The sequence below is a fragment of the Phacochoerus africanus genome, chromosome 11 (assembly GCF_016906955.1).
Source record: "Phacochoerus africanus isolate WHEZ1 chromosome 11, ROS_Pafr_v1, whole genome shotgun sequence".
In the NCBI taxonomy this organism is placed as follows: domain Eukaryota; kingdom Metazoa; phylum Chordata; class Mammalia; order Artiodactyla; family Suidae; genus Phacochoerus; species Phacochoerus africanus.
The window spans coordinates 70600873-70626448 of NC_062554.1; the positions used below are offsets into that span (position 1 = coordinate 70600873).

Here is a 25576-nt window from a genome sequence, read left to right on the forward strand (position 1 = left end):
ACAGCATGGCTCTGATTGATCTTTCCACTTGTTCCTCTAAACCCACTCCTTGCTCCAGCTTTAGGATGCTGTGACTGGTAAACACATCTCACCCTCCTATTCCTTAGCGTGTTTCCCTCTGTGTGGAAATGCCTCCTTCCTTAGTCCCTCAGATGTATTTCTCTAGGAAGCCTTTTGTTTTACTTCTCCAGAAGGAGGTCACTGTTCTTACTTTTTGACCCTGTACCTTACTATGTTACTCACATTAATTTTTTATTTTTTTTGTAGCTGAGTAGTATTCCATTGTGTATATATATACCACATCTTCTTAATCCATTCATCCGTCAATGGACATTTAGGTTGTTTCCATGTCTTGGCTATTGTGAATAGTGCTACAATGAACATACAGGTGCATGTGTCTTTTTCATTGAAAGTTTTGTCAGGATATATGCCCAAGAGTGGGATTGCTTGGTCACATGGTAATTCTATGTAGTTTTCTGAGGTACCTCCATACTGTTTTCCATAGTGGTTGTACCAATTGACATTCCCACCAACCATGCAGGAAGGTTCCCTTTTCTCCACAACCTCTCCAGCATTTGTTATTTGTGATCTTATTAATGATGGCCATTCTGACTGGTGTGAGGTAATACCTCATAATAGTTTTGATTTGCATTTCTCTAATAATCAGGGATGCTGAGCATTGTTTCATGTGCTTGTTGGCTATCTGTATATCTTCTTTGAAGAAATGTCTATTCAGATCTTTTGCCCATTTTTCAGGTGGGTTGTTCGTTTTTTTGTTGTTGAGTTGTGTGAGTTGTTTGTATATTTTAGAGATTAAGCCCTTTTCAGTTGCATCATTTGAAACTATTTTCTCCCATTCTGTAAGTTGTCTTTTTGCTTTTTTTATGGTTTCCTCTGATGTGCAAAAGCTTGTCAGTTTGATTAAGTCCCATTGGTTTAGTTTTGCTTTTATTTGTGTTGCCTTGGGAGACTGACCTGAGAAAACGTTTGTAAAGTTGATGTCAGAGAATGTTTTGCCCATGTTCTCTTGTAGGATTTGGATGGTGTCTTGTGGTATGTTTAAGTCTTTAAGCCATTTTGAGTTTTTTTAACTCACATTAAATTTTATGTCACTGTATTTTATTTTTGTCTTGGTGCCCCAGCTCAAATTTTAAATAAAAATCTAGAGGAGTTCCCGTTGTGGCACAATGCAGTGGAAACGAATCCGACTAGGAACCATGCAGTTGCGGGTTTGATCCTTGGCCTCACTCAGTGGGTTAAGGATCTGGTGTTGCCATGAGCTGTTGGTGTAGGTTGCAGACACAGCTCAAATCTGATGTTGCTGTGGCTGTGGTGTAGGCCAGCAGCTGTAGCTCCAATTGGACCCCTAGCCTGGGAACCTCCATATGCCGTGAGTGTGGCCCTAAGAGGCAAAAAAAAAAAAAAAAAAATCTAGAGAACAGTAACCCAGTGTGGGGAAGTCATTCAGCCTCTAGCAAGATGTCTGGAAATCTTCTTATGACAATTCAAGTTGTTGTTGTTGTTATCATTATTATTATTAGGCCACACCCACAACATGCAGAAGTTCCTGGGCCAGGGGTCAAACCTGCATCACAGCACTGGCCCAAGCCACAGTAGTGACAATGCTGGATCCTTAACCCACTGAGCCACCAGGGAACTCCAAATTTTATTTTTGTTAGTTTGTCTCTCCTATCAAATTTTTAGTTCCTATAAAGCATGAATCACATCTTATTTCTCTAGTTTTCCAGCTAGGATGAATGTAGCCCTTTATACCCAGAATCTTTCCTAATTTCCTCTTCTTCTCTAAAAGTCATCTTGAGAACAGCTGCTGCTTCTCTTTTCCCAACAGCCTTCATCCCCTTTACCAAAGAAAGCATCCTCTCATCCATCCCAACATGACCATGTAGAATTATCATGAGCCGTACAAATCTGTAGGTAAAAAGCAAAGGGTTAGATCCATTTGCAGGTGCCCAGAAAACACCCAGACTCGTTCTAATAATAAATACTGTGCTTCCAGGGAGTTATCATGAGCCGTACAAATCTGTAGGTAAAAAGCAAAGGGTTAGATCCATTTGCAGGTGCCCAGAAAACACCCAGACTCGTTCTAATAATAAATACTGTGCTTCCAGGGATGTGGCTATTTATGTGGGGGGAACAGAGGCCACCTTCATACACCTCATTAAGAGATGCATTTCTGATAAAAGTTTAGTGTTTTTTGTTTTTTGTGTTTTTTTAGGGTCGCACCTGAGGCATATGGAGATTCCTAAGCTAGGGGTCAAATCGGAGCTGTAGCTGCTGACCTGCACCACAGCCACAGCAACGCAGGATCTGAGCCACGTCTGTGACCTACACCACAGCTCACAGCAATGCTGGATCCTTAACCCACTGAGCAAGGCCAGAGATCGAACCTGTGTCCTCATGGATGCTAGTCAGATTTGTTTCAACTGAGCCACAATGGGAACTCCTAAAAGGTTAGTTTTATGTTTAATATTTATGTTCAGGTATTTTTTTAATAAATATTTTGTCACTTTGATCAGTTTATCTTGGGAACTTTTTTAGATTAAATTCCTGATATATTTATGCTATAGCATATTATAGAATGATAAATAAATTCCAGGATAAGAGTATATTATGTTAGGATAAAATTCTATTAGGGAGGTGTGATGGAAGTAAAGGATGAAATGAAATTTCCAGCTCTTAATAATTTCATTACATGCTTTTAAAAAGAGAAGATGATAGATCAAATAGACTTATAATTACATTGGGCCAAGTTTAAAGAATGATGTGAAATCTTTACTTTAAAAATGTCAATATTTTCAATAAGCTAGACATTACATTCCTTGCTACTGTTAAGTTTATCATCAAAATATTCTATCTCAGTTTTAAAATATTCAGAAGAGTACCTAGTTTAACAAAAACATTTATGGAATATTCAAGCAAAAAAGATTGAAGACTGTTAAATTACAATGATCAGATTCCAGTCCTGGAAATGCTGAGCAAATGTATGGAATGTTTATGTCCTACACCTTTAAAAGGGTTTCACCATTACTTTATTCTGCTGTTATTAATGGACACGTAGGCACTTTCCTCCCAATTATGCTAAACAGTAGTATCTGAGGACTAATCAGTAGCCACCAAGAACACGGGGTTTCTGCAGCTTTCTGTGGCTGGCCCTATGCCAAAGCACCTTGCTAATCTCCACTGGGTATGGTACTTACTGGATTTCTTACGCAAGCACATGGCTTCTTTTCCCCACTTTATAAATTCCTGTCCTTGCTGCTGATCTAGCATGAAAGAAGCTGGGGCGAGAGTTCAGTGTTCTTATTTGGATTTAGAATTATATACTTGAGAAATTAATGACATCCAACATTGTCATTTAACACACAACTTTTTAGCCTTGAAATGTTTTTATTGCACTAGAGCTCGTGGACAATGGGTTAAATGTATAATAGGATTGTTTCTGATGGATCCACAGTTTTCAGATTGCCCCTGTCAGCCAAGATACCAAACCACAACCGCATGATTAACTCAAATAGATGTTCCCTTTGAGAAAACATCATCACTTATCATAAAAGAAGCTTGTGATGCAAGATGCATTACAAATTGACAACACTCTTGCCTTCAAGGAGTTTACTTTCTAGTTTTGATGAAAACTTAAATAATAATGCAGTTCATGCCACAGTTGTTAAGTAGTCATTAAAATAATATTTAATGACCTATGGAAATATGGTCTATGCTTATCAGTAAGTAAAAACAGCAGGTTGCAAAACAGCTGTGTATAGTATAACCCATGTCAGTAACTGAAACATAGTCATATATGCAGAAAAAGAAGGTGAAGATATTCAGCAAAATGTTAACAATCTTTCTCTCTTGAGCAAGTAGAACTTTGGATGAGTTTAACAGCTTTTTTGCTCATTTGTAACTTCTACAGTGAGGAGACCCTTTTGGTAATATTGGGCCTGGAGTGACTCTAGGTTTTAGATGTGAGGCTATGGGCTGTGAACAGAACAGACAGTTGAGACAAACTGGAAGACTTGCATCATTTGGGGGGGCCAGATCATTTTGGGGGGCCAGAGTGGAGGTCATCCTTCCTGCAGAGGAGGGCCAGATACCCATCCACACACTTTTATCAGCCCAGCTTCCGTTCTGTTTTCTCTGGCAACAGATCCTATCTTTACTGGAAAGCCAGGAATGATTGGTGATGTGACAAAAATGAACTGTCCCATGAAGCTCTTGGGTGACACACACTTAGGCCACCTGAAGCCTCCAGGAGTGAGAAGGGCAAATCAGGGTTACATATACGGTCCCAATGCCCCATTTTCTGCAGCCTCAATCCCAGATTTCTCTCAGCTTTTCTCACTGCTGAAGAGTATTTTGACATTTTGCCCTTAGGGGGTCTAGGGGGAGAGGACTTTGTCTTGCAGTTGAGGCCTAGCTCTGCCCCCTTACAAGCTAGATTATGTGGAAAGTTCCTGAATGTCTCAGTTCATATCAGGAAATATCTTTCAGATGGGGATTGTACCACCTGCCTTGCCTCCTTTAAATGACAATTTGAGAGAACAAGAGGGAAGAAGTTTTTTTATTATTATTTTTTTTTTTTTTCTTTTTCGGCCATACCTGTGGCATCTGAAAGTTTCAGGGCCAGGAATCAAATCTCGGCCAGGGCTGCAACCTACACCACAGCTGCAGCAACACTGGAACCTTAATGCCTGCTATGGGCAGAGGATTGAACCCATGCCATCAGAGATAAGCCAGATCATTAACACTGTACCACAGTGGGAACTCTGCTTTTTTTTTTTTTTTTTAAGAAAAGACCTTATCCAAGTACAAGAGATTCCTATTGGAAAACCTAACTTTACCTTGAGAGATTATCCAGAGACTCAGTTTTCATTGACATTTTCACCAGATCCTCTTTCCTCGAAAATGCTGATGAGTAAATTTTGCATCAGAGAGGGAAAGCATGCACTTTCCCTTGGCATGAAGTACAGCATTCCCAGGGCTGTCTGTTTCAGTGAGTACAGTGTGCTCAGAGAGGCACACTGCAAACTTCTAATGCCCCTTCTAAAGGGCTTAATCAAGCTACAGGGTGTATGATTCAAAGGGCACAAAATAAGTTATTATGAAAAATCTTCTCTGTGGCAGGGAAAAAGCAGATTGTTTCCATTAATTTTATGAGTGATTTTGTTTTTGTTGGCTGAAAACTAACCCCAGAGTAGGGGTGATGCACAGTGGGAGGGAGGTCTCATTGGAACAGCACAAGGATTGTGTCACAGGCTGTCTTACGAGAGTCTCACAAGCACATGTGACCAGCCACTGCAACTCCATATATTCAAAGCTGGGTTCTTCTCCCGGTCCCAGTCAGCTTCCCCTTCCAGCTTTTCTCCTCTCATCCGTGGTCCCACTCTGCTTGCCGTGGCTCCAGCTCTACTTTCACCTGCATCTCCCATGGGCCCCCAGGGCCTGCCCATCTTTTCTTCGAACGGTCTCTTGAATGTCTGCCCCTTTCTCCCTTCTCTCACCTCACACCTGCATTTCTGGAAGAGATTCTCTGGGCTCAGCCAGTCACACAGCAAACGTAGTGAGTGCTTGCTGTGACTACAAGCTCCCCCTTGTTTCCCTCCACCCAGAGGGACGACACATAATAAGTCTTCCGAAATGCTGTTTTCATCATGTCATTTCCTTTCTCGGAGATTTGAAGGGACTCTTTATTTCTTTCCACCGTGAGTCTCACCTCTTCTGTTTAGCTTTCAAGGCTTTTCACAGTCTGACTCCATCCTGCTAGACTCTACCCCAAATGTCTCGCTTTCTCTGCTCAGATCTGATGCTGTCTCCATGTTTCATGTAGTGATTTTCTCCACACACTTTACATACACACTTGCTCTGTATGTGCCGGGCGCAGTGCTAAGTGCCTGAGAACATGATGTAATTCCTCCCATTGGAAGCACCAAAAGTCTAAAGGTGGAACTATGTAAGGAAACAACATGATAAGATGTGATCAAGGTTACATAAAGTGTGCTGGGTAAGTTCAAAGAAGAAAGTGCCAATTCCACTTGAGGAAGTGTCCAAAGGGAGCCAAGTCGTACTGAAGTCCAGATCTAAGCCCCATGAATAAGAATAGAACTTCAAATGAGGAAGGAGTCAAGAGTCAGATGCAAGGAGAGTTAGGATGGGAGCATGCAAGGACAAGAGGATGGGTCCTGGGCTGTCACTGAGATCAGTGTTAGAATGTGGAGGGCTCATCTTTATTAAATGGTAGGTGTCCAGCTTAACGTTTCTGAATTGGTGGCATGAAGGCCATACTGGGAGCCGACACAGAGGCATAGGATTATGACGGCCTAAGCATAGAATAGGTGTTGGATATGGTTATGATAGGACAGGAATATTGGGGTCAAATTGAGAAAGGCTTTGTTTGCCACCTCCAGAAGCATGGACTTTATCCTGTTGGCAGTTGGAAAAGAGGCCATCACAGGGGAGGTTGGCCAGCCAGCAGGATTGGGGCAGGTCATGGGTGAACTCGTGATTGACTTTCGCAGACACAAGTCTCGAGAGGAGCTGCATCAACCTAGGAGAAAGGGACCTCTTTTTCTAACTTGTATAAGGGCACACTTGTTGCAAGTGTAGCCCCAGTTGTCATCTCTATTTTAGGAAAAGGATTCTGGCCATAAATACTCTTCAAGGATTCAGTTAATGTTTATTGAGCACCTCCTAAGGTTCAGATACAATTCTGGACCCCGGAGAGCCAGTGGTAATAAGACAGAACTATCTCCACCCTCAGAGCCCAGAGAAAGTAAGTGATGATGCTAGAGATAAAAGAACTGTTTAGGGGACTTGCTTTTCTCTTGGCCTTTCACTCTGCAGTGCTATCCACATTTTAAAGCCCAACTCAATTCCAGCCACCCTCCCCAGTAGCAGTCCTTATTGGTCTCCTTCTCCAAAGCACCTATTTTAAAAACTTTTTTAAAAAACTCGGATACTTAACTTTTTCCTGATTACAGAAATAACATACATTCAGTATAAAAATTCAAAAACAATATAAGTACCTAATATAAAGAGAACATACACTCCCTAAAAAGAACCAATTTGCATTAACATAAATTCCTCTAATATTTGACTTGTATACAACCACCAATGTTTTGGCACCATCGTCTTCATCTTCCTCATTATAAAGCGGGAAAATTACACCTAAAATTATGGTTTTAGACCTCATTCCTGGGAGAGAACAGAACTATTTTTATAAGTTTATTGAGATGTATTTCACACACCATAAAATTCACACATTTAAAGTGTGCAGTTCTGTAGTTTTTATCATACTCACAGAGTTGTGCAAACATCACCACGATCTAATTCCAGAACATTTCATCATCCTAAAAAGAAACCACATACCTATTAGCATTCATTCCCTATCCCCATTTCCCTCCAGCCCCACAGCCCCAGACAACCACTAATCTACTCTCTGTCTCAGTGGATTTGAAATTCTGGGCATTTCGCATAAATGGAATTATACATATGTGACCTTTTGTGACTGGCTTCTTTCACTTAGCATAATGTTTTCAAGGTTCATCCATGTTGCAGCATCCATCAGTACTGTGTTTTTTCTTTCCTTTTTTTTTTTTTCAAAGTAATATTCATTCTATGGATATATCACATTTTATATATCCATTCTTCAGTTGACAGACATTTGGGTTCTTTCCACTTTAGGGCTATTATGAATAGTACTGCTCTAAACATTAAGGTGGCTGCATCATTTTGCATTCCAACCAGCAATGTATGAGGATTCCAATTCCTCCATATTCTCATAGGATTCCTTTGAAAGAAGGAGCTGCCTCGACTGTGGAGTAGAAGGGTCTGAGGCAGGCTGGGTGGCTGCTAATGGTCCATTCATTGTATATGTGCAAATTAGAAAAGCTTTGTCTTCCAAATTTACGATGAAGTCTGAAAATGTGCTTTTGAGTGAGTCCTTCCTTGGGAGGGATATTTATATGAGTTAATGCTCTTCACCACAAAGTCACATTTGACTATATTCTTTCAGCCATCACATGAATCCAAAAGGTGGCCTTTGGTTTGTCTTTTCTTTAAATTCTGAGACAGGAAAAGAGCATGGATTTAGATATGAAGAGCTCTGGACTCTTGCTGACCCCATAGAATCTATGATAATTGAAACATTCTCTTTGAGGGCTAGTTAGTTAGTGATACCCCTTAAGAGAAAAATATGCACATCATGAGATTTTATACTTGGTAATACTCTGGAAAATAATAGAGCTAAGATAAATCTGTAGGAAGAAAGAAACTCCAAAAGCAGGTTAAAAGGAAAATATTTGTTCAATAAAGCATGAGAACAAGATCAGAATTAAATAAAGCAGTGATGGAGAACAGTTAAATTATTTCAAACAGTACCATCATTGCAACCAACTATATGACCTCTTTAAAATTTCCTCTAAGGGGGAGTTCCCACCACGGTACAATGGAAACGAATCCAACTAGGAACCATGAGGTTGCAGGCTTGATCCCTGGCCTCGATCAGTGGGTTAAGGATCCAGCATTGCCATAAGACGTGTGGCACAGGTCACAGACGTGGCTCGGATCCTGTGTTGCTATGGCTATGGTGTAGGCTGGCAGCTCTAGCTCTGATTCGACCCCTAGCCTGGGAACTTCCATATGCTGTGGGTGCAGCCCTAAAAAGCAAAAAAAAATTTCCTCTAATTCGTTTAAATATAATAATTACTCTTTGCCCTTGTAACAAAATATTCTATTTTGTTAAAAATATATAGTTAAGTACCCTGGTAAGCTCTTTGCCATATGCTTCAATTAAGACATTCTTCTTCTTTTCATATTGCAGTCAGAACACTTAAGAATTAAACAGCTACTTCGATATTAGATTTACATCCAGACTTTAGTAAGAGCAAATATCACAGGGAGTGCATGGAAACCTCTTAAGACAGATGGTCAGTAACTTCTTCCAGAAATATTTTTGAACACAGTAATGTTCCTTTCACCATTCATCTGGTAATTTTTGTCCTTTTTATGATGAACTACTCTATTTGTTGAGGATTGTAGTAATTTTCAGACCAGGAAGAGTAAGGGAACCAGAATCTGTTGAGTGATCTCGGAGTGCTGAGACCTCTTTTATGATTCATTGTAAATTTATTAAAAAAAAAAAAAAAGAAATTTGATTTCCAAGAGTTAAATAAATGTTCTTAGGAGTATCACTTAAATATTCCTCCTGTATTTTAACTCATACCTTGTAACAAAATACAAGTGTTGATCAACCCTCGATGGAATTGAGAGGAAGGAAGGAAGGAAGTAGAGAAAGAATCTAGTGTTTATCCCCTCCCACACTGAGCAACAGGGAAGCACTAGCCAAACAAAACAGAGCCCTCAATGTTAGTGGATTTCCCTAGAGTTGTAGTCAGTTGTCAGTTCCTTCCCTTTCTGAGTTCTCCAGATAAGAGCTAGATGCTTAGGACCAAGGCTGTAGTATGTGTGTATAGACAGATAGGTATCTTAGCTACAGATAAGATAAATAGATGATAGGTATATAGACAAGTAATCATGAGAAACATGCCTCCGTTATGTTTAGAGTACGATTTTCAAAATTTGCAGTTAAAATTTTAAATGAATATGACCAAGTCCAAATCTTCTGTCTCAGTGCTCAGTATAGAATATACTTATAAAAAACTAGTCCTTGGATAAAGAAGGCAATTCCATTGCCTTATTGTCAACATTATCTCATACCTTGAAATAAGGTGTGACTGTGGAACAACAGTTTATCACTATGTTGTATGACTGTTGATCACTTTAGAAATAAGAGTTTCAAACCTACTTTCCTTTCTGTAAATACAAAAATTAAAAGTATGTTAAATTTGAAACGTTTGGAGTTCCCATTGGGGTGCAGCAGAAATGAATCCAACTAGTATCCATGAGGGTGCAGGTTTGATCCCTGGCATTGCTCAGTGGGTCAGGGATACGGCGTTGCTCTGGACTGTGGTGTAGGTCGAAGTCGTGGCTCGGATCCCATGTGACTGCGGCACAGGCTGACAGCTGTAGCTCCGGTTTGACCCCTAGCCTGGGAAGCTTCATATGCCGTGGATGCAGCCCTAAAAAAAAGCAAAAAAATTTTTGAAGGGTTCATCTTTAATATAGTAATAATCAAATTTTAGTGCCTAAAAGTGTGTACTTATTTGATAGATATTCTTTCTTCACACTAGTGTCTTATATGTTTGTAGTTAAAGAGGTTGAGTAGTATTTGACATCTGTGATTTTCTATTTTGATATCATAGCTCTCTTTTTCCTCTTTATCATTTTGCTACATTATTAATGCGTTGAAAAGATATTATCACTAAAAAACACAAAATAATTCAATTTTGAAATACAATGTGAAGCATGAAACATTTTACTTCTTCCTTTTCTGAACAATTTTCTCTTAAACATAAGAATTTTTTTAGAAGTTTCTGTCGTGGCTCAGTGGGTTAAGAACCTGACTAGTATCCATCCATGACAATGCAGTTTCGATCTCTGGCCTCACTCTCTGGGGTAAGGATCCGCCGTTGCTGTGAGCTGCAGTGTAGGTCACAGACGTGGCTCATATCTGGCCTTGCTATGGCCGTGGCTTAGGCCAGCAGCTACAGCTGCAATTCAACCCCTAGCCTGGGAACTTTCCTATGCCACAGGTGCAGCCCTAAAAAGAAAGAAAGAAAAGAATTTTAAAATTATTATTAATAAGTCCATACTTTATTTCGTCAAAACATAAGGATATTTAGCAAGTCTTTAAATAGTGCCAAACAGGTTTAGTTTTTCATTGCAGTTGGCAAACATTAATCATCTCACTAACTCAGAGTTACAGGGTCAGCAGTTATTTATCACATTGTGTATGTATATTAATTGTACAAATAATAAGTTGTTTATTCCAATAATTAAATTTCAATAATAAAACTTTTTTATTGCCAAGTATTCAAATGACACATGGAAATATCTAGTGGAACCTAATTCCCAGCCTGCGGAATCTTCTTCCAGAGGTAGCCACTATTAATAGCTAGTATATATCTTTCCAGATCCTTTTTGATATACACAACATTTCTTGCCTATAATTTCTAAGAATACTGTTCCTTAAATTTTACCCAGATTCAAATTATATTAAATTCAAATTACCCAACCTGAGAGTGAGACTCAATTTGAGAATTTCAGTTTTTCACCAGAGATCTAGAAACTTTCCTATTGCTAGAAGGAAGAAATAACAAGCAAAAATAAAATTCTGTAAAGCTCAACAGATATATCCAGTACCACCTTGTATAGCTTGTGTGGTTTTTTTTTTTCTTTTTACCTTATCAAATTCTGTTCTATTGCTTTTCGCAATTTAATCTTCTCTCCTGCCTATATAATTTAAGTATTAGTTTCTACCATTACTGCACAGTAGAAAGGGTATGGGATTTGGAGTAATAAAATCTGGGTACCAGTTCCAACTTTGCCACTTACTAGCTATGAGTCCTTAAGTAAATTATGTATGTTCTCCACCCCTTATTTTCCTCTTTGAAATAAGGAATGGCAAAAACCAGCTACCTCACTAGGATTGTTTTGAGATTAGATAAATTGCAGTTCTTCCCCAGGGACTTGTGATCCAAATTAGACATGATAGTCATTGTATCATTCAGAATGGGCTAAATTTTGTTATGGCTTAATGTAACAAATGTTTGTTCCTTGTCAACCCTGAGTGTCCAGTATGAGTTAGGAGGGGCTCTACTCAGGGATGCAGGATAACAGACACTGTACGTCCATACATGCTCCCTCAGTCATCTTGGCAGGGAGAAGAGGAATACTGCCCCTTACGAAACCACATGGCTGTGTACCCCTCGTTGGTCAGTACAAGTCGAACAGCCATGTGTAACTGCCAAGCAAGATGAGCAGGGCGTTGTGCGCAGGGTCCAGAAGATGGAGCTGGAAATTAGTGAAGAGTACTAATGGCCACCGCAGAAATGCTCAGAAACATTAATGTAAAGCATCTCAAGGGAAGGGTGAAAAGTCATTCCTTGTTATTTTTTCTTTGATCCCAAAGATATTCAAGGAAGATTTCCGAGGGAGGAATACAAGTCTGGGGACAAAAGTGGAAGCTTTGTGTGGGTGTCAAGCATGGTGGAAAGGAACATAGGGAGAAGACTTCCATAAGGAAAAAAAGCGGGATTCCTGTTGTGGTTCAGAGGATAAGGACCCAACCTAGTCTCCGTGAAGACGCAGGTTCAATACCTCGCCTCACTCTGTGGGTTAAGGAACTGGCCTTGCTGTGAGCTGTGTTGTAGGTCCCAGACGTGGTTCAGACCTGGTGTTGCTGTGGCTATGGTGTAGGCCGATAGCTGTAGTTCTGATTCGACCCTTAGCCTGGAAACCTCCATATGCCACAGGAACAGCCCTAAAAAGGGGGGGGAAAAAAAAAGAAAAGGATGGCTCTCTGTGAAACAAGCTGGTTTCATATGTGAGTAGAGATTGATCTCGAAGCTTCTAGATGTGAAGAGGGCTGCAAACTGCAGCCTAGGTGAACTCCTCCTCAGTCCACTCTGTGTATCATCAGATATATGATGCCTGCTTCACACAAAAGCCCTTAAAGCCACTTCCCCCCACCTTGGTGCTCGGTTCCTGGTGTTGCCCCTGCCTTCTGGTCTCACCATCAGCATTGGGTTCTTGTTTTGGCCTTTGCACAGCCCCTGTCGCTCTTTACAACAGAAGGTCACCACCCAGTCCAGGTGGGCCGTGCTGGTTTCACAAGCCACTAAAAGTCACAACAAGGCTTTCTTTCTATCCCCTCAGAACCTCTAAAGAGCATCCACTTTCTTTGGTGCTTTAAAGTAAAGGAAGTAAGCCTCCCTTATTATTTGTGAGGAAGGTATGTCAACAGAAATGAAAAAAGTTTAGATTTCATTATCCCAAGCCCAGTGTTTCCTAAAATTCCTCCTCATTGGGGTAATTGCAGAAGGGTTACAAGTCACCAAGATGTGTAGGATACCAAATGTATATGTTTAGAATTTCTCTGATCAGAACAGTCCTTCAAAAATATCAGCAACGGCATTGGAATGGTATGAGTGAGTGTGTATGTGTGTGTGTGTTGTGTGTGTGTGTGCATGTGTGCTGAGGGAAGGGCAGCAAGGGAAGAGGGAAGGGGAAGCTTCTAAGAGAAGAAATGAGGAAAGGTCTTGTTGCATTTAATCACTAGAAAACTGGGGTCAAGAAACTTTGTCAATTTTGTTTTTGAAACTCTCAGTCTCTTTATTTTATGCTCAAGGGAAGAGATAGTATAAAATTAAGTTGTATGAAAGTAAAATTCTGTGGACCAGAGAACTGAAGCAGTGCTGTGCACATTCCCTTGAACACCCAAACCAGTGAACAGATCGGTGGCAGTAGCAAGGAAGAGGAACAATTAGGTGTGGTTTCTATGGCAACCTTGGGCTGATGGGAGTAAGACTGAGGAATCATGATTCATCCCTGGCTCCACATTTTCCTTGTCCCTTTGTAATTGGTTCCTAAGGATTTGCAGCCCTTGGCATCTCGGTGCTACCAAGCCAGGTCACAGAGAGACACCTGGTAACCAAGGCTAGCCAGGAAGGCACAAGTTATTCATGTGCCTGAGATAAACAGGGTACCAGTGTAGATAAGGTTTAACCAGAGAGATGAATGTGAGCAAGAATCATCAGAATGCCAAACTTCCAGGCCAGGTCCTGGAATGCCACAGCTCTGAAATGATAGCACCAAAGTAAGACCGTAGAAGCCCGTTCAGTCTGTAAAGTATAGATGTAAAAGACCATGAGTTGGTTTTCTGATGATAAGAAGAAACATTGTTATTGATAAGAGAGACAGAAGTCAGTCCAGAGAGTAGGAGTGGGTTGTGCCGGGTTCCAGCACATACTTCTGAGCTTCAGCTTCTTCAACCATAAGATGACGTAAAAATGCCTGCCTTAAAGGTTGCTGTGGGGACCAGAGGCACAGTTGCTCCAATGAGTTGTCTGTGACCCTTCCTGAGAGGGAAACTGTGGGTGGCCACATTAAGAACAATTGCAAAATCTTAGCTGATGTTGTTTTGACTTAATAAGGAAAATAAGAGTTAGTGTCATTAGCAAAGCTATGAGAAGCCCTCATAATGATTTTTACTTTTGTAACAATATGATAATAAAAATAGCACAAAAGAAATAAGGCAATTATCAATGGCATTTAGTATAACTGGTAGGAATGGGTACTATGGAATTAATTTCCATTTATCTTTAATCCTACATTAATGTTGCTACATCACTGATGCTGATAACGACTTTAGTAGAGAGTAAAGAGGGGCAGGGGGAGGGATGGTATGGGGGTGAGGGGAAGAGTCTTGGAATCAACTCTTCATACTCTGTAGATCATCTCTTTAGATCCCTGTATGGAGATCCACAGTGCCTATTTAGGCTTTTCCTGTTGGCAGTTGACTTCACCAGATAGAATGGACTAGGTTCTGCATCCCCTGAAGGAAACATGATGCACAGATTAGGTGAGATTTTTGTTTTGTTTTTGTTTGCTTGATTGTATTTTTATCATTTGGGGAGGGTATAGGAAATCATATAAGCCTTTACCCCCTAACAACAGGAGTGTCCCTAGTCTGTGCCTCTTGGTTCAAAAGTCATTACCTTCAGTTACTTAACATTCAAGGAATGTTACTTCCTCTACAGTATGCTCTAAAATTTGTGCCTAGATGCTGGAAATGCTGCTTAATGCTTCAGCATTCTGACCGACCAGTCTTGAGGTTCTTGACCTGCAGTCCGTGGGTCTATGCATGGTATGCAGGTCTGTAAGCCAACTGAAATTGTAGGGGAAAACCTGCGTGTAGTTAGATATGCAGATGGAGTTTTCTGGAGAGCATTCCTTGTTGATCATCTGGTTCTCCAGTTTGGCAGTGACTCAGGTTAAGAATGATTACAGTCTGAGTGCTCTGTGCCTGTGCTCTTGCTGGCAGTTATATTTATCAGTGTTTTGCCCACGTAGGAGCTGGTTGCACTAGAAAAAAGAGTGACAACGTTAAAGAAAACATTTTTAGTAAGAAAAATCACATCCTCACATTCTGATTTAAAACCGATCTAGTACACAGTAATGCAACATTTCCTATGCAATACCACTAAAAACTCATCAAATAATGTCCTCAAAATGTGTGCATTTTGGAGTTCCCACAATGGGAACCATCATGCCTCAGCGGAAACAAATCTGACTAGTATCCATGAGGACATGGGTTGGATCCCTGGCCTCGCTCAGTGGGTTGGGGATCTGGCATTGCCATGAGCCATGGTGTAGGTCACAGATGAGGCTCAGATCCTGTGTTGCTCTGGCTCTGATGTGGGCCGGCAGCTGTAGCTACGATTCGACCCTTAGCCTGGGAAACTCCATATGCCATGGGTGCGGTCCTAAAAAAACAACAAAAAGTGTGCATTTTACCATAAATAAAATTAATCTAAAAACATGAATATATATTGGGCTATAATTAATAATATGCATATTTTGGGGGTGAAGTGTACTGGTATCTGCAACTTACTTTGAAATGCATCAAAATAGGATGTATTAGTGGATGGATAGAGCACAGGCAGAGGAATAGATAGGTTATAAAGCAAGCACGTCAAAATGGTAATTGTAGTATCTTGTAGTAGGGATGAGGATGCTCACTTATAATTCTCTTGTTTTTCTGTATATTTGAAAAATTTAGTAAAATGTTGGGAAAATATATGATCCTAATATTTAGAGTACAGACAGCTCTGTATGATGCAGAAGACAGAATAAGGGCTGAAAGAAGTGAACGAAAGTTGATTTTATAACTTTGATATTTATTGATTCAATTTAGAGGTAATTCTTTAGTACCTAGAAGCAAATCTACACGTTTGAATTTCAAGTGCAAAGGATTTATGGTCAAGAGGAATTACTGCGCTGTATCTGTGTGCTTAGCACGACAACCTTCTGAATAGTGACCATGGCTGCATATTCTCCCCAGATTTGGTAGTGTTTGCATTTTATTTGGAGCTTGTTCTAACACAAAGCTCTTCTTGCCATTAATTGTTTTCTAGTCTCTCTAAATATTTCCTTGTTTGTTTTCACACCATGAGTCTTAGTAGATTCCTTTTACCTATATGCTTCAGGTATGTCTTACCTGAATCACCTTTCCTTTGTATATCGACAGTCTTAACTTACTGCATCCCAGAGAGCGAAGGAAAAAGTTGCTGTGTTCTTTAGCTTAAAATAAAGGTACATCAGTCCCTAAAAATCAACCTGTTAGAGTTTTTCTTAATAAGGAAGTACTGAGAGAGATAAGATTTAACTTCATCATGTTAATCCAGGCATGAGTAGTTTTATATCCTGCTTTGACCAGCTTGTGCTTAATAATTGATCATGAGAACCATGTAAACTCTAGCAGTAAAACTTGGGAGGTTAGTAATTAAAAAACAAAAGAGTTTTTCCACTTTAGCATCTTAAGCCCTGGCTTATTGTCGGTGACAGCTCATGCAAAGCCACTGAGTCTAAGAGCTGCAAAAGGAGCAAAACCAAAACAGCTTTATTGGAGCTGATTAGGCTATTTTCAGATTTACATACTTCATACAATATACATTATATTTGATTTATTTGATTATTATGTTTCGTGGTGATTCCCCCCACCCCATGACAATGAAGCTACTAAGTCACTAGATCACTAGAATGTTTTTTTTTTCTTTCTTTCAAATGACCCCAGTGTTCAAAGTCAGATCTTTTGAAAAGAACTTAACAGAGCATCATGAGACGTGATAGGTGCTTAGGGTGCAGTTTTAATGCCAACAGACTGGAAAACAAACAGCATAACCCAGACAAGACATGGCTTTGTTCTTCAGCATCTGTGTGAAGAGAAAAGCAGACCTTTCTGGGATGTGCTCCCACTCACAGGTGTGGAAGAGAGGATGTCACGTTCCTGATTTACCACCTTGTGGGTGGGATTCTGGTTTGGAGCAAGGCGACGGGCTATTGCATTGTCTGTCACAGTAAGAGCTTGATTCCCTTAACTCTGTTGGTGCTTTTGTTTTAGTCAGCCACAAGTGGACATTAAAAAAGCGTGAAGCATCCCTTAATCCCCTGAGCCTGGTGTGTGCTGGCCCCGTCACTGCATTCACCAACTCTGTTGCCAATGGAAGTGAGAGATTGACCCCAGGCCTGCCACTAAACCACTGAGCTGGTGGCACTTTGTTTTATACCAGGAGGAGACCGATTGTGTTGATGTGAACGTCTTATTCATCAGCCATTACAGGCTTCACCTTTTTAATGAGCTGAAGCTCCAAGTTCTTGACATGCGACTACAGTGAATCAAGACAAGAGTGTCCTGATGATGTTTTCTGATTTACTGCAGTTGCTCTTTAAAAGATTTCAGTGTTTTAGAACCCTAAACGCTGCCGTTTGAAAGTTTATCTAAGGTTGTGTGTTAATCAAAAACAGTAAATCATGTTTGAGTTATGGATGGCAGAGTAGTGAGAGTTGGTGCATGTTTTTTCCTTTGCCTTTTAAATGCAGACACAAATATAAAGACTCAGGCGAACAGATGATTTATCAAATACCTAAGGTGTCTTTCTGGTGCATGAAAAATGTCTAAATTATCCCCACGGGCTACATTTTGAAAATTGCAGTCCTTGGGAAGAAGTTTAGTTTCTGTGTCATCACGAGTCCAGGATACTGGATATTTCTTATGGGCAAAATAAGACCTTTCCACGTTAAGTGCTATAGAACCCTGTGCTTTGTGAGCAGTCCAAGTCATTTGAAGAACCCGCTGCCTTATGTGATTTGGTGTCATCCTGAAAAAAGGTAAAAAACTATTTACCCACAGATTTCACAGAAGCAGCTGAGGCCTCATTTGAATGGAAAGCACACAACTTCCCATGGTTTGGGGACGGTCCTGGGGACTTCCTTAATCAAATGCCCCTAAGACCTCCTCACTGCGTACAGAAAAGCCCCAGATCCTAAGCAGGGCACCTCCACTCTACCACCCTCACCTCCCCTGCCAGCTTCCCCTGCCTCTGTTTCCTGATACCCAGATAGGTACCTGCCCCTTTAGCCACTCACTGCTTCCCAGAGCCCTGGGCTACTCCAGAATGCCTTCACTCCTTTCCACACACTAAACTTTTATATATCTTTCAAAGCCCAGTTCTTCCTCGCCGAATTGGTACCTCTAGGATAGCTCTTCCATTGTCCATTTTGACTTAGAGGTGATTGTCTTCTTGGCCATCATCCCCTTCCAGACCCTTGAGGCTCCCAAAGACAGCAGTGGTGTGCTGCCGGCTCTCCTGAAAGACAGCAGAGAAACCCTAATTGCTTGATGGTCTGTACCTCATGGTGTAAATATGCCTTCTTCTATTGCCACTTTCAAAGGTGGCTGTGTTTAATTATAGCTTTCAAAATTCCTGAACATTTTTTTTTATGGCCAAACCAGCAGCATATGGAAGTTCCTGGGCCAGGGATTGAATCTGAGTCTCAGGTGCAGCAACTCCAAATCCTTTAACCCACTGCACTGGCTGGGGGATCGAACCTGCGCCTCTACAGCAAGCCAAGCTGCTGCAGTCAGTTTCTTAATCTACTGAGCCATGGCAGAAAATCCCAAAATTCCTGAACATTTTAACCTTGGGCTCTCATAAGCCAGTTTAAGCTAGCTCTAGAACACCAGTGGGACCTTACTTGATTAATAATTTTCTCCTCTTCCACCCCAAATGTTGTGATTTACTTAAAAATAGATGCTAAGGGAGTTCCCCTTGTGGCTTAGCAGAATGAATCTGACGAGTAACAATGAGGATGCAGATTCCATCCCTGGCCTCGCTCAGTGGGTTAAGGATCCAGCATTGCCATGAGCTGTGGTGTAGGTCACAGACATGGCTCGGATCCCAAGTTTCTGTGAGTGTGGCGAAGGCCAGTGGCTATAGCTCCCTTTTGACCCCTAGCCTGGGAACTTCCATATGCTGCAGGTGTAGTCCTAAAAAGAAAATAATAAAATGCTTAGGAAGTGTTTCCTGAATTGAAATAGACCAGTTGATGGTTTGGCTCTGCCACTGCTCATTGAATCGCAGGTTGGGGGCCCATTTGCCACAGAGATTCAGGGGATATTTGTACTTCTTGTCACTTGAGAGCGGTGGCCTTAACCATCTCCTCCATGCCACATGGCACAAGGCAGATCTATTGGTAGTACAACTGAGAAATGTGGTGAGGAGCAAGTTGATGGTCTTGAATTTATCAACCTCATTAGAACAGCATGTGATCCACCATGGCTTCAATAAAACACTTCCCGAGGAAAGCCTAAAAGAGACTCAGGAAGACAGTTCATTGAGGGGTTGAGAGGAGAGAAGGCTGTTTATTTTTGCTTTTATTTCTGTTGCCTTGGGAGACTGACCTGAGAAAACATTTGTAAGATTGATGTCAGAGAATGTTTTGCCTTTGTACTCTTCTAGGAGTTTGATGATGTCTTGTCTTATGTTTAAGTCTTTAAGCCATTTTGAGTTTATTTTTGTGCATGGTGTGAGGGTGTGTTCCAGTTTCATTGATTTACATGTGGCTATCCAGTTTTCCCAGCACCACTTGCTGAAAAGACTGTTTTTTTCCCATTTTATATTCTTGCCTCCTTTGTCGAAGATTAATTGACTGTAGGTGTCCGGGTTTATTTCTGGGTTCTCTACTCTCTTCCCTTGGTCTATATGTCTGTTTTGGTACCAGTACCGCACTGTCTTGATGACTGTAGCTTTGTAATATTGCCTGAAGTCTGGGAGAGTTACGCCTCCTGCTTGGTTTTTGTTCAAGATTGCTTTGGCAATTCTGGGTCTTTTGTTGGTTTACCTGTTTTAAGGCTGAAAGTCCTGTATACTGGAAACTCCCTCAGTCCTGACAAACTGGGACAGCTGGCCACCATAGTTCCTATAAAGACTGTGTTCTTACAGTGAATGGTGTGGGTACTTACACTTGGAGCATACCGCCTGATATGCCAGAAGCCTTAGAACCAGTGCCTAGAAGAAGTAGAACTTTTTTAAAAAGCCCAGTTGATGTAAAATCAGTTCTCTTAAGGTTATGGTCCTATTTTTTCAGGCACGCTCTTTAAGTGAAAATATCCTTTGGATAAGATAAAATGCTACATGTGCACGAAATGCCGCTATTTGTTTCTCATAATGATACACATGTTCCATAATCACCCCATATTCTCAGAACTCATCTCAGGTATTAGAGAACTATAACCATTTGCTGTGATGAACTAACTGGTATCAAAATACTTTAAAATAACCTATTACTATGATTTTGTGAGGAACGCCCATGAGATGACTTTACATGAAGATAGAGTCTTAATCGCCATGACTCATCACTCAGTGTTTTGTTGTCATTGACACTGTTCATATTGTGAAACTGCTACACAGGAACGTGTTGGAGGGGAGCTTAGCTGTGTGTCCAGTGTCTGAATCCCTTAGCATGGCCTCCATGGACCTTGCTCACTGTCAGCTGACATTTCCTGGAGGAAACGATGTGCTGTGGTTGTGTCCGCAATGTGTCACTTTGTGACAGTATCAAATTGTGCCCCATAATAGGTGTTTTTGCTCGAACGTGATATATGTATGCCTCTCTGTGTTTTGCAACCTACCACAGTAAAAACTGAACAGTTTATGGGAAGAAAGAATAAGTGGCAGACCACTCAAAATGTATTCAGCATATGTCTGGATAGGAGCAAATGAGTATGTTTGGGCTGCTATAACAGAATACCGTAGATGGGGTGACTTAGAAACAACAGAAATGTGTTTATCATGGTTCTCAAAGCTTGAAAGTCCAAGATCAAAGCACCAGCAGATTTGGTCTTTTCTGAGGACCCTCTTTCTATCCTTGCTATGCTTTCAGCATGATGGAGTGGGCAAGAGAGCTCTCTGAGGTCTATTTATAAGGGCCTAATCCCATTCACGTAGGCTCCACCCTCATGAACTAATCTTCTCCCAAAGGTTCTGCCTCAAAATACCATCACATCAGGGATTAGGTTCCAACATGTTGGGGGGGGGGGGGGAGAAAATTCAGTCTTTAGCACACAACACTCACAAAAGCAATAAAAATAAATAAATAAATAAATAAAAACTGGAGTTCCCCTCGTGGCTCAGCAGTTAACGAACCCGACTGGCATCCAAGAGGACGTGGGTTCGATCCCTGGCCTTGCTCAGTGGGTTTAAGGATCTGGCATTGCCATGAGCTGTGGTGTAGGTCACAGATGCGGCTCAGATCCCGCATGGCTGTGGCTTTGGTGTAGACTGGTGGCTACAGCTCTAATTGGACCCCAAACCTGGGAACTTCCATATGCCATGGGTGTGGCCCTAAAAAGACCAAAAAAAAAAAAAAAACCACCAACTACTAAAAATAGTGTCACAGTTTACAGGTGAAAGTTTACATGATGGAACGGTTAGGGATACTGAATTTTGGTTGAAAGGGCAAAATGGGCAGAGAATTGCACAATAAAAAATTTCAAGACAGAACATGTGGCCAACCCAAGCCAAGATGAAGCCTGGGGGTAAATGGGCAGCACGTAGAGTACTGTAGACCCCTTCAGCTTGCATGCAACTGTGTTTATGTCTCTTGCACGTGGCTACCGTGACTCGGTGGTTCAAAACTGTAATATTGGAGAGAACTCTGTTATGTGAACCACCATGACTTCTGGTTTATGCTGACACTGTTCTCTACTTACCAATCATATGTGATCTAGTTTTCACTGCAGAAATGCATTTCAGTTTTGTAAATTTCTGCTGAATAAGGTGGCTAACAAGACAGATTCAAACTGTAGGTGATCATATATAGTGAATTCTAAACCCTTAGCATGAAAACTTCTTGTGCTTCAACACTTTGAACAGTGATAACTTTTAATTTGAAAGAAAAAATCCACCCCAAATGAAGTCACATCTCCGCTCAGATCTTTTAATTAAAGTCAGACATGAACCCTTGTGTTTCTCTGACTACTAAATACTTAGAAGTGGTTTTATGAGATTTGTGTGTGTGTGTTTTAAGTTGTAAAAAATGCACACACTGCTGGGTTACATGACTTTGGTTTATTTAAATATAGTGTAGTAGGGCTGTAATATATAAGTAGGGTTAAAGGGTCAGAATTCTATTTAATTAACTTATACCCACTTGGGAAGCAGTCAATTATAAAGGTATGCTGAGCAAATAAAGCTTCACATATGAAATTCTTGAAGAAAAATAAGCCACTTTGGTGAAGACTTTTCTATTCTTAATTGTCATGAAAACTATTTCAATGAGCTGTTTCAAACTTTTGTTATTTATATGTGTGCATGTATGTGTCTGTATGATTATATACAACTATGCATATTATGCATGATTGTATATAAATGGTTATATAAAACTGAATATATATATGTGTGTGTATATATATATATATATATATATATATATGATTTTTTTAAAGATTAAAACATGTCTTGGTGACTCTTAGAAGACCTGGATCAGTACTTTCTCTCACTTTTTTTTGTCCTTCATTGAAATAGGACATACTCTCAGAAATGCTATTCTTTCATCCACATGTGTCTAAAATATGAACAGTGTTTTACATTTACATAAATCTGATTTAATAAACAGTCACACCATTAAAATAGAGGATTCTTTTCAATCATGGCTAATTACACATCATATAATGCCTGGTCTTTAATGAGGATTTCAATAAATGTTTGTTCATAATGATGATTATTAAAATGATATGTTAAGTCGGTTGCCTTGTAGGAGAAATACTTTGTTTTGAAAGGTTAGGCTTAAAGCTTTGCCTAAAAATTTTTAATTAAAATCGCCACTTTGGCAAGAAGCTTAAAATGTGCAGTCGCTGCAATTAGTGCATTGTGCATCCATATGGATGTTACCAAACAGCTTTCAACTTAAAGGATTTGGGCTATTTTGAATGATGGGCCTTCTGTTAAGCTTAAAACAAAGCCTGACTATCTCTGCATTCACTTTAATTAATATTCTCTTGCTGGTCTCAAAGATGCGTTCTCTTCTGGGGGGAAGAAGCATGGTTATCATAAATCTGAAATAAGTTACAGAAATAGGTTTGACTAATTTCCTACTTCCTCCTGTTTCACCCCATTTCTCTCCACCCCCCAAGGAGCTTCAATGCAGTGTCAGAGTAACTAGAAAACAGTGATTTCAGATGTTCTCAAAGAAAATCTATATCTCTCGCCAAATCATATCATAATTAAACTCATGCCAAAAAAATGAAGAAATTAAGCTGTTCTCAGTGTTTTTGGAAATCAGTATGAAATTGAAAAGTTATTTTGAGTCTAGCATTTCTATAAAATCTATAGTATAAAAATGGAGTATATATGTTGCATATTTACAAATGACTATATGTGTCATATATATGTATTTGTACATATATGTGGTAATTTTACTTCAGAGAGGTGTGTAGTTGCCTAGGTACTTGGGGTTTAGCAAGGTTGTTTGTGAACTTGATTTTCTACAGTAGTAAATTCTGCTTGAAGATTAGTTAGGTGCAAAAGATCAATTTGGTTGTTTTACTTTAGTATTTTAAGCAAAATCAAACTTAAAATGGCACAGCCTGGAAGTTTTGTTTTGTTTTTCCTGGATACTTTACACGTGAAATCTTAATATGGTTTGCAGGGAAGAGAAGTTTCTAGACTTTGTTTTTCGCTAAAACAGAATAAATTCTATAGGTGGTTGTATGTGTTAAAGACCCCGACTTTTTCACTATTTTCAAACATCTCCCCTACAAGCACTTTCCATCTACCTTCAGAAAGAGGATCACTCCAGTGACCACTGGAACCCTCTGACCATTTGGTTGCCCAATTTAGGCCAACTATGAATACTAATTTCAAAAGTAAACAGAAAAAAAAAATCGATCCCCTCAAATCTTCATCAGGTTCTTAAGAATAAGATAGATGTGAAAATTACAAAACAGAATCATGATTGACCAGAACACATGGGTAAATAATTCATCCAATATGTCAGTGGAAAGGCATGAAATCAAGTCCATGCTAGAAAACTCCAGAGCATGTCCTTTTTTGTTGTTTCTTTCACTCCATCATTATGGAGATTCATTCCTCATATCCCCTAGATTTGGCATGAAGATACTTTAATCTTTGTTATCATTTGGGTTTTAAATTTTTATTTCCTTTTTTTTTTGAAGCATGTGATTATATGCCTATCCTTAAATATCTTTAAATAACTCCTTATAGGCCAGTCTTTTGGATTCTGCATTTGGAAAGAAGGTTGAAATTAGTTTTATTCTAGGTTAAAAAGAGATAAACACTAAAGGTGGTCAAATAATATACATTATTTTTCTTGAAGAAAAGTTAATTTTATAATTCTGTACTGTCTTTGCTACTGTGAGGTAGCTTTCTTTCCACTGAATTTCTTCCCTATTAGGCATCTTTACAAAGAACTCCAGCAAATAGAAATGAGTGGATTACCCTCTGCTTCACATACATCCTGGTGAATATCCTGTTCACAAGTTAGGCGATGAAAAGAAAATCTACAGTTGTTTTAATTTGGAATCAAAATAATCACTTCTCTCCAGTGACACATACAGAGAGAGAGAAAAATGGGCTTCAGTCTTCCTGTAGAAAAAAGAATACTTGGTGGAGGGTTAAAAAAGAAAAGAAAAAAAAGGTAAAACAAACACAAAAACGTCAAATGGGTAAACAGGCCAGCAAAAGAGAGACCATCAAATCACATGGCAGCACCGTGAGCTGAGGTTCCGGGCTATGTTGTCCCACCAGCTTATAAACTGTGTGTGTACGTGTGTGTGCATGTGTGTGTGTGTGTGTGTGTGTGTACACACACAGATTTAACGGGGAACACAGAGGGAATTAGAAAGAGCCTGGCCCGTTTTTAATTTGGGTCTGTTTGCTTGCATTTAGCACTTAAGGGCTTCTACATTCAGTTTGCTCAAAAGAGTGATGAAGCACTCCTTGCTTATGCCTCAAATCAGAAATGCATGAAGTGCAGCTGCAGAGATAATACATTTTCCCCAAAGGCTTTGGCTGAGCAAATTAGGTGTCAATGGGGTGCCTGCGCAGGCAGTACTCTCTCTAATTAGTCTCTTGAGCCTAGTTGGTGGCGGGTATGAGATGATCTAATCAATTGGTCTGTGTCTGATGGTTCGTGTAAAAATCCTACCAGGCAGACTCTCTCCCACAGGTCACCCACCTGCACAGCAGGGCTGCTCATTTTCATTTTTCATCTCCTCCATCACATGATGCTGACAGTTGGTTTTAAGAAAATTGAATCCAAAAAATATCTAGTTCATAGGGCACATGGGTCAGAACAAAGTTGCATTATGGGTATCAGCGATCCAATTAATTAATATTTATAGCTGAGAAGCTCTATGTAGATATTTCTGAATAAGGATTTTATCAATAAAGTCCAATTTCTTGTTTAAAACATTCATTTCTAGAGAAAGAACCTTGTAAAAACAAAGCAAGATAAAAATGGCATCCCTTCATCTTATGGTTTATAGACCATAGTTGAGCTTATAATTTATATTCAGTTTCATTTGTATTGTGTGTGCAGGGTATTTTAATAATCAATTAAATTTAAGGGAAGGGTTTTG

At 39.9% G+C, this 25576-nt stretch overlaps 2 protein-coding genes across 6 annotated transcripts in view; one reads left to right on the plus strand and one right to left on the minus strand.

Annotated features, from left to right (window-relative positions):
- Positions 1 to 25576, plus strand: part of CDK14 (cyclin dependent kinase 14) — a 619947-nt gene that overhangs the window by 580588 nt on the left and 13783 nt on the right. The gene's annotated exons all lie outside the window — the stretch shown is intronic.
- Positions 14167 to 25576, minus strand: part of MTERF1 (mitochondrial transcription termination factor 1) — a 567546-nt gene continuing 556136 nt past the window's right edge. For 3 of the 4 annotated variants that reach the window (XR_007130660.1, XR_007130659.1, XR_007130661.1), the window contains 2 exons: positions 18168 to 18284; positions 14167 to 15000 (listed from right to left, as the gene is read on the minus strand). The gene's annotated coding sequence lies outside the window, so the exon portion shown is untranslated. Of the gene's footprint in view, positions 15001 to 16324; positions 18285 to 25576 lie in introns of those variants that run through there. The other variant, XR_007130662.1, reaches the window with a different exon arrangement.